Source organism: Fukomys damarensis, unplaced genomic scaffold (assembly GCF_012274545.1).
Source record: "Fukomys damarensis isolate Sample0158 unplaced genomic scaffold, DMR_v1.0_HiC HiC_scaffold_6, whole genome shotgun sequence".
NCBI lineage: Eukaryota > Metazoa > Chordata > Mammalia > Rodentia > Bathyergidae > Fukomys > Fukomys damarensis.
The window spans coordinates 20,102,290-20,111,855 of record NW_022900918.1 but is presented as its reverse complement, the minus strand read 5'-3'; the positions used below and the strand labels follow the sequence as shown (position 1 = coordinate 20,111,855).

At 33.4% G+C, this 9,566-nt stretch overlaps 1 pseudogene; it reads left to right on the top strand.

The window, feature by feature from the left end:
* Nucleotides 1–2,228: 2,228 nt before the first annotated feature.
* LOC117285108 lies at nt 2,229–2,896 on the top strand (annotated as a pseudogene).
* The last annotated feature ends 6,670 nt before the right edge of the window (nt 2,897–9,566 follow it).

Below are 9,566 nucleotides of genomic sequence, written 5' to 3'. Positions count from 1 at the left end.
TATGTATGGTTAAGTAAGTTAAAACAATAAGCATTCTTTACATATAACCTTAATCAAAGTCATTTTTGCCAGAAAAATAAAGAATTACTGTAAAAAACTTGGCTTTTCATCCTTTCCCATATAAAAAAAAAAACACACAAGGATAAATAAAAGTCTGTTCTGTTCAATTTTTGATCCTTGTTAGTTTTATCTCCAACTACTTTGTGGCTCTTCAGAATATCCGTGTCTTAATTTTTATACTTGAAAATTTGATACTTTGGATAGCTCCTCTCGTGATTTCTGCTCTTTCATAGCCCCATCTCCCTACACAGTGACAACATGTTGCCAACATTTTCAAAAATACTGTACTGTATATAGCACTGCTTGACTTCATTAGTGTCTCAAACTTTAGATTATAAAAAAGAAAAGAAAGGAAAATAACAATACATGTTCTAAAATACATTCATCTGAAAATAATTAAAGTAAAATCCTCACACAAAAGTTATACTGAATAAGTCGGTATCTTGCAACTCCAAATACTTCTATTTTAATGTGTGATTTCTTCAATAGAAATAAATTCATTGGCAATGTTAAATTTTCTTATCTACAGAAGATTTGTAGAAAAATGAGGGATAATTTGGACTTCTTAAGCTGTTTCCTCTATTTGTATATAAATATATTAAGTAACAATTTTTAAAATTAGATATATTTTATGCTTCAGAAGTATTTACAGACATTATTTCAATATAAAAGTACTACTCAGCCATAAAGAATGAGAAATTAGAGGCATTTATAGCTAAATGGATGCACAGTGAGGTGATACTCTTTAAGTGAAATAAATAGGACACACTTGTAAATACCAAATATTTTCTCTGGTATGAAAAACTGAAAGTGTAAGTAAGGATCAAAATGTATAATAGATAATGCAAAATAGGAAGAAAAGGTACAAAGAAGAAGGGGTAAGGAGAGGAGAGAGAAAAGGAAAGTGGAATGGAATTAATATGAGAAAATGAAAATAAATGGAAACAAAGACTATAAATACGGAAGGATGGAGGGGTTGAAAGGAGGGCAGGATATGGGGAAAAATAAGAATCAAGATATATTATGCAAAGGTACAAGTCTCCAGTGATGAATCTCATTATATGTATACCTAAAATGAACCAATAAAATTTAAAAGAAATAAACTATTTCAATTAATCTTTAAAATAATCAACAATTTATTTTTGGTCCACTTATTAGTACAATTTACTTGTGAGAAAATGAAAGATTGCATCAGGGCCGCTAACGTAGAGACAGAATATCAGACAGGAATAGGCAGTACTCTAAGAGACTTCTTAGACCAAATGCCTGCAGCTGTAGCTCTTTCTTCTCATTCCTCACGTTGTTGTTAATGATCTACCACTTGCGAATATATGAATTTCTCTTTAGCACCCATTTAGCCAATTTTTTTAATTTAAAATATATTTCACTTCTTTAGATCATAGTTCTTTGAATTAAAATTATTTGTGCTCTTAGTCCATATTATAAACCTCAAAAGTTTTTAATGCTAAAATGTTGAAGGTCTGTACCACACAGAATTGACAAAAGAGCTAATGTTCAATATTAGTAGTGCTCTCAAAATTTTGCCCTCTGCATTTTGATGACTTTTCCAAATGAGATATCACTAGATAGGAAACTCCTTCATGGGTTTTAATGTCACAGAATTTTCAGACTGGCTTTGCTTTCAAAGTAGCAATCCAATTGATCTGTTGCCATGATCCTCATCAACATGATCACTTTATTCAATACTTCTTCTCGGGTTACCTCAGGGCCATCGATGCTTTTGAATATGTAACAATCTTAATTTCCATAAAGTGTCCTTACAGAAAGAAACATGATATAATACATTTTTATGGAGTGGCAGACATTTGAACATTTGTTATTGCAGTCCAACAAAAGGATATCATTTTCTAAGGTCACGGAAAATGTAGATAATCTACCTATTATACACTAATTTTCCGCTGAAGATTTTTCAAACTCACAGCTTAAAATTTAATGATTTTGCCCTTGGTAAATACAGTTATGTTGCTCTTTCCCATCTTGGACTGGGGGCCAATAAAGCTAAGAAGCTAGATAGGAAAGAGAAGAAACCTGCAGTCAAGAAATCTGTTGCCACTAGCATTGATCATTAAAAAGGTAACTCAGGGCCGGGAATTTAGCTCAAGGACCCCAGTTCGATCCCCGGTAACAAATGAAAAAAAGTAACTCCAATGTACAACTCCGACAAGGGGAAGCCCCACTGCAGACCACATCTGGTTATGGTTAGAGGAATTCATAGATACTCCCGATATGTTAGAAAGGCTTTGTACAAGAGGAGCACAGTACTCAGCTGCTGAATGCAAGGTTGAAAAGCAAAAGAAGATTCTTGTTATCACAGAGCCAGTTTGTAGAGACAAGAATAGTAGTACACAAGTGGTTAAGCTTCGTAAAATTTCTAGATGCTACCCGACTGAAGTTGTGCCTGAAAAGCTATTGAGTCACGGCAAAGAACTCTTCACGTGGCTGGTAAGAATCCGTCCTGGGACCATCTTGATCATCCTCACTGGGCACCATATAGAGAAAATAGTGGTTTTTCTGAAGCAGCTGAGGAGTGGTTTGTTAGTTGTGAATGGGACCTCTTTTCTTAACTGAGTTCTTCTGAATAGAACAAATCCTGAAACTTGTTATTGCCAAAAACTGCTCTCAGCAACATGAGAATCCCAAAACACCACCCTGTTGCTCCTTTCAAGAGGAAGCAGCTGTGGATGTCCAGACACCAGGAGAAGGAGATTTTCCGCATAGACAAAGAGAAACACGAGATGATAGAGCACTGCAAAGTTATTATGGAGGGGTAGACTTAGAAATTTTGCCATAAGTCCAAGGTTTTCCTCAGCTCTAGGGCTACATATGATCAATTTTGCTCTTGCAAATGAATATATTCTCACAAATTTGTGTTCAAATTTGTTCCTAGAACCTAATTAAATAGCTGATACATTTAAAAATATAGAAGTATAGAAAAAAAAATCCTACAACAAATACTGCCACAAATGATGTTTAATGTTAACCTTAATGAAAATTGTTAGGAGTAAACAAAATAGTATGCAAGGAAAGGAAGAAAAAAATATACCTAAGAGAAGATAGTAGCAACCACTGTTAACTAAAAATTCCAAAAATATGACACAACTTTTCCAACTTGACTCTCTGTTTATTAAATATTTAAAATTGATAGTTGTGTTTTCACAAAGTGTTACCAAGATTTATGTGCTATAAGTGGACTTTCAGTTCAGTTGTATAAATTGCATTTGGGACATTGCCAATATATGTGAAATGAAAGGAAACATACAGAGATCTTTACTACTAACCTTATTCATCAATTTCAGTCTTTTTCTTCCATGTTATAATAACTATAGATTCATTCAGTAGCCTAGGGAACTAAAAAGTTTTCTAATGCTGATTAGTTTAGGAAAAACAACTTCTAACAGACTTTATGTTACAATGAATTTTTTAGTAGCTGCACTTATTAATAAACAAATTTGAATATTTATCTTATGAAAATGACAACTCAATCTTCAGTTCTCCAACTCAAGTACATTGACTAAATAATAGTAATTCATTATTTGGTGAATAAACACTGTGTTCACCAAACTATACAAACTGCTGAGATTATGATATATAACTCCTGCAAACATAGAAACACGGAAGCCTCAAGACATGTGAATAATAATAAAATAATAATAGTCAACAGACAATCAAATATGGAAATAAGGCAGAAGTTGAGAGTGGGGTAAAAAATATGCAATGTGTAATTAAGTCCCTGTCAAAGAAGTAATGCCCCATGAGAAACCCCAACTGTGTCCTTATTTAGAAATATTGCTCTCTGAGAGTTTAGTGTATAGTGGCAAGTCATTACTGACAATTTAATGACAGCTGGCAAAGAAATTTATTGTGTTTTGATTTTATAACACTTCTTTAAATATAGACTAAAATTGAAAGAAAGAATGCATCAGAAAGCTATTGAATGTACATGGCCAAGTTGGAATGAGTAATTTATGGTCTTCTACTTCTTTGAGATGTATCATGAAATGTATTGCATCATCTGAATAAGTCCTGCCAAACAAGATTTGTTCTAAGGTATGGAGTTGAGTATTAGAAAAAGGAGATTCAATAATCAAGTAAGTTTCTGATGCTCAGTGTTTCACAAAAATAAAATTTATGTATACATCTGAATAATTTCAGTATATTAATGGGCATAGCTAATAAGAATAATCTTATAACATTCCTAAATAGGGTAGCAATACTTTTATGTACATGCTATTTTCAAAAATAGGGTCTTCATCGAGTAATCAAATAATAACAAAGGCTGGCCAGGCTGTGAGGGAAAAAGGAACCCTTGTATGTTTTTTGGTAAACTGTTCATTGAAAGTGTAAACTGGTACAACCACTGTGGAAATCAGTATGCAGATTCCTTAAAAATGCTTTTTCTTTTTTTGGTACCAGGTATCAAACTCGGGACCTTATGCTTGCAAGGCAGGTGGTGGAACCACTGAGCTAAATCCCCGGCCATCAAAATGCTAAAAGTAGAAATTTCATTTGAGCTATTTATTCCTATTCTAAGTATCCTACCAAAATAGCTAAAGACATCTTATTACAGTATTATATGAATACTCATGTTGATAGCAGCGCAATTCACAATAGCTGAATCTTGGAAGCAGCATATATGTCCACCAACATATGAAGTGGTAAAGAAAATGTGGTATTTATACCAAACAGAGTACTACTCTGCCATAAAGAAAGACAAACTTGACTTATTTGTAGGAAAATGGATGCACTTTGAGACTGTAAAGTTAAATGAAATAAATCAGACCCACAAGTTTAAAGATCACCTAGTTTCTCTTCCTTGCTCAAGCCAAACTATAAAACAAGAGAAAAATAAAAGATAGGTAATAGGAAGTAGGGAGATGGCTCTTTCTCAGACAAGTGGGAAGACCAAGAATAGAGGGAGGGAGAGCGAAGAGGGAAATGGGCTGAAAAGATAAATTAAGATATGTACATGCGAGAACTCCACAGAAGGAATATAACATTCTGTACTGCAAACACACACTAATACAAAAAATGAGTGTTATGGAGAATGCTTTCATGAAAAGGAGAAAAGGTCAAATCCTTGACCCATTTGTTAGAAAGTCAGACTTGACATGATTTTTTTAAAATGTTGCTTTATAAGCATTGTCAACAACAAGGGCCTAAATATCCATATTCAATTAAATACTTTGGAGACTAATTAATGAGTTGGCACTTGTAATACTCCTAAAAATGAAAATCACTATTTAAGAATTATCATCATTAATACTAACAGATTCAAGGGATAAAAGCATCATTTATGGATGCATATGGCATACATTAATTCTCAGCTTACACTTGATTATGAGGATGGCTAAATATGCTCTTGCTTTTAATGTGAATGTAAAATCTCTTAGTAGCCTATTCAGAGATATAATTGCTCTTTCAGCCAACATGAGCACTAATGTTCAAATATTAACTCTGTGGATCTTTAGAAAAATCATGCCAAAAATCATTTGCAGTAAATGTGTATTTTCAATTACAGAAAAAAGTAAATGCCTTATAAAATATCTAAATTGAATAAGTATGCCACCATTTTAAGAAGATAGGTCTACTTAATGGTCTTCTAGTGCTGATGGAAACCAAATTATGAAATCAACTATTGGACAACAAGAATTATTTATTTAAAAGAAATAGTTATAGAACTTTATTCATTGTATTCATTCTTTATTATAATACCTAATAGAACACTATTCTCATACAGCTAATTTATCACTTAATTTAACTCCTGTAATGTTAAAGTTAGATGGTTACTATTATTTTTATGTCAGCATTATTCCTTTTATTATTTTAAGTTAAAACATGTTCATTTAATGAAATGAGAAAACTATTCAAAAGCTCACTTCCATATATTTTCTTTAGCATATTGACTTGATATGCTAAATAAAGCTATTTTTATATTACATTGACATAAGGCCAAAGCTCACTGATGGCAGTAAAAATACAATAAGCTCTTGACTAATGCTTTCATTTTAATCTGAGCTAACACATTAAAACTCACAACTTGATAAGTAATGTCTGTGAGCAACATCATAGCAAGAAATGAGGATATAATACAGAGTTTACTGAGCCACTTATATCAGCTTCTTAAATGACAAATCCTGTTACTGTAGCTCTGCAGGCTATCAATTCATATGTATAATACAAAGATGTGTCTTTGTTTTGAACATGTTTGATGCTTAGTAAAGCTTTATACTGCAGTTTTCATTAAAACAATGTGTAGTTTGCTATAGTTATAAGGAAATGGAACCTCAGCTTCCAGCTCTTATTTTTATGGACTTATAATATGAGCATAAACAGCCAGCAGAATAAAGCTTTAAGTACTTATTTTCAGTATAACAGTTAATTGAATTTTTAATTTAGTGATTAAATGTTAATTTAACACAAAGGGAAGACATAAGCATGCAAAGAATACTGAAAAGAGGAGGCCACTAAACTTGACAGTTTAAATAGAAACAATTTTGTGAATATGATCAGTGTTGTGACACAACAGATTTTACTCTAAAAATTTCCCATCGAGATTGATATATTGTAATTTTATCTCTTGTTTTGTCTTTGTTTGTATTGATTTCTTGGTACCAGGGATCAAACTTGGGTCCTTGAGCTTGGGAGGCAGGCAGCCAAACCACTGAGCTAAATCCCCTGCTACCTCTTATAATTTTTGTTGTTAGAGATGCTAAGCATATACTTTGCTCAAGTATAGCATGATTTATATTCTCATCATTTGTACTTCAGCTCAACCTCCAACAGCAGCGACGGTCCTATCTTTCAACTATGGCATACTTGATTTTTTTGTTTTGTTTTTACAGAGCAAGAAATCATTAAATGTAAAGGATCTCAAAGATTAAACTAAATGAAATCTATGTTAAAAATACTCAGAATTGAATTGTACATTTCCACTGTTATAAATCACCCAACCACTAAGGAGTTTGCCAAAATTAAGCCTGAGCAATTCCATGGAAGATTTCAAAAGGTTAGTTATTGCATTCTCGGAAAGAACTCTTCACATAATTAAAGGTTGGTTTGAAATCAGACTTCTGTTTCCTCTTTTCAGTGCAAGTGTCACATGTTAAAATCAAAGCTGTATAAGTGAAGTGGCTATCAACACTGACAAGGACCATATACATGGGAATAAATCGCTGCAATGAGGTAGAAGGCTAGACCACTGAAAATGTGGGTGTCAGAGATGTTTAAATCAAATAATAACAAGAATATCAGAGGACAGAAAAAAACAGAACTATCTGTAAAATATTTAACTAATGTGGAATAATGGACAGGAACGTGGAAAATCCCACAGTAGTATCTGCGGCAATAACGTGTGGTTCAGAATTGTTGGATGTCAGGCAGGCCTGGGGACATAGCTCTACAGTCCCAGCACTCTACGCAGTTGAATCAGGAGGACTCCAAGTTCAAGCCTAACCTGGGAAATTCAGAGAATTACAGCTGGTCTCAAAAAGGTCTGGAGACATAGCTCAATGTGGAGACTCTGGGTTCAGTCCTGGATCCAATCCTCCTCCTCCTCCTCATCATCACCATCATCCTGGACATTTCAGGAAAAGGGTAAAACAGTGACTGACATACACATGGTAATGAAAATATAGTCAATGAGTTCCACTTTATATCAACGAAGAGTTTGTGTTAGAAATATTCAGAGCTTAGATGCTGCATTCCTATCAGCAGATACATGAAATAGATTGTAGATTAGCCTAAATGCTCATAGATACTAAAGAAAGGAGGTTGGTAGTTCTTCTAGATAGCAGGTAAACAACAAATTAAAATATGACATATTACTCAGACATAAAGAACCAGCAAATAGATTCATTCATAGGAAAATGGATACATATTGAAGATATACTCCTAAGTGAAATAAATAGTCACACATGTGTAAATAACAAATAGTTTCCCTGGTGTGAATAATCTGCAACAATGCATAAGATCCTAATAACATTACTGACATTTAGAAATGGGAAGAAAGGAGCTAAAGGTGTAGGGAAGGTGGGATGGGTAGGGGAAGAACAAAAAGGGAAAAAAAAATGTGAGAGAATGAAAAGGCGAAAATAAAGTGTTTGTAGATGGAGAGGGGAGGAGGGGGTGAAGGGAGGGCAGAGGTAAGGGGAAAAAATGAGAATCAAGACTTGCCATGTAGAGGTACATGATCCAAACAATGAATGTAACTGTACTGTATCGCTAAAATGAACCAATAAACTCAATAAAATTTAAATAAAAAATAAAATATGACTAGGATTATTTGAATTATTATTTAAGAAGAGCTGAATGATGACACCTAATACTATTTTCTTAAGTGTACTGTACTGGTATGGCTCAAAATGTTGGCATAGATGGTAGCATATATGGAGTAGTTTGTTTTGCATTCAGTCCTGTGATGGGCCATGCTAAGTTAATGGGACTATATTTCAAGCAGAATTATTTTGTTAATGTCAGTTCTGAACCGTTAAATTAAAATAATTCATGTGAGTGAATTCGATTTGTCACTTGAACTATTTGAATGTTAAAATAACTTCATTACTCCTGAGAATTACCTTGCATTATCTGTGCAATAACTTTCTCACCTTGTCTCTCTTCCCTGTTTTCTTTTTCTTTATATATTATTTTATTTTTATTTTTTGGTACTGGGGATCAAACTCAGGTCCTTGAGTTTGTGAGGCAGGCAGCAGAACCACTGAGCTAAATCCCCAGCCCACTCTTCCGGTTTTCTATCTGGAAGTTTGGGTCATGAATCTACATTGATATTATAAATATCTACCTTTCTTGTTACTTCATTTTAGTACATGTTGGCAGTGCATGCAGTTTATTGGAGTAGGCACAGGTTGATACTATTTTTTTTTAAATCCCATTCCCTTACCCTCCCTCCTCTTTCCTCCTACTCTAAATTCCTTTCCCCCTTTTCATTCTTGTTGGTACCTTTACTCATATTTCACACATGACATGAAATGTTTACTCTCATTTAGGTTACTGGGCTCCTGTGCATGACAGGTCTTACCCTTCCACTCTCTTCTCACCCATATTATCAATGGAGCAATGTGGTCAACTTTGTCTAAAATAAGTGCTCTGTTACATTATAAGATATATTAGATATACTTATTTTGAATGTGCATTTCTTGCTTAGAAATCTCCATTCTTAAAAACATATTTTCCTTGTTTTATAGATTTAATAAACTTTGTGATATTTTTAAAGGTAAAATCACGTTGATTTAGATTTTATTTGAATCTGTGTGATGACTCCTTCTAAATCTTAAGTTTCTTGATTGCAACTTCTCTCATTTAGATAAGTTTTTTTCCCCAAAAAAATTGTATGGTTACACTTTTCTACTTACTGCTTATTTAGGAATGAGCCATTATACATGTTGACCACTTAGATGTCTTCTTTTGCAAAATGTTTACAGAATCATCCTATTCTACAGTGCATATATAAATGTCACAACATTATGGTG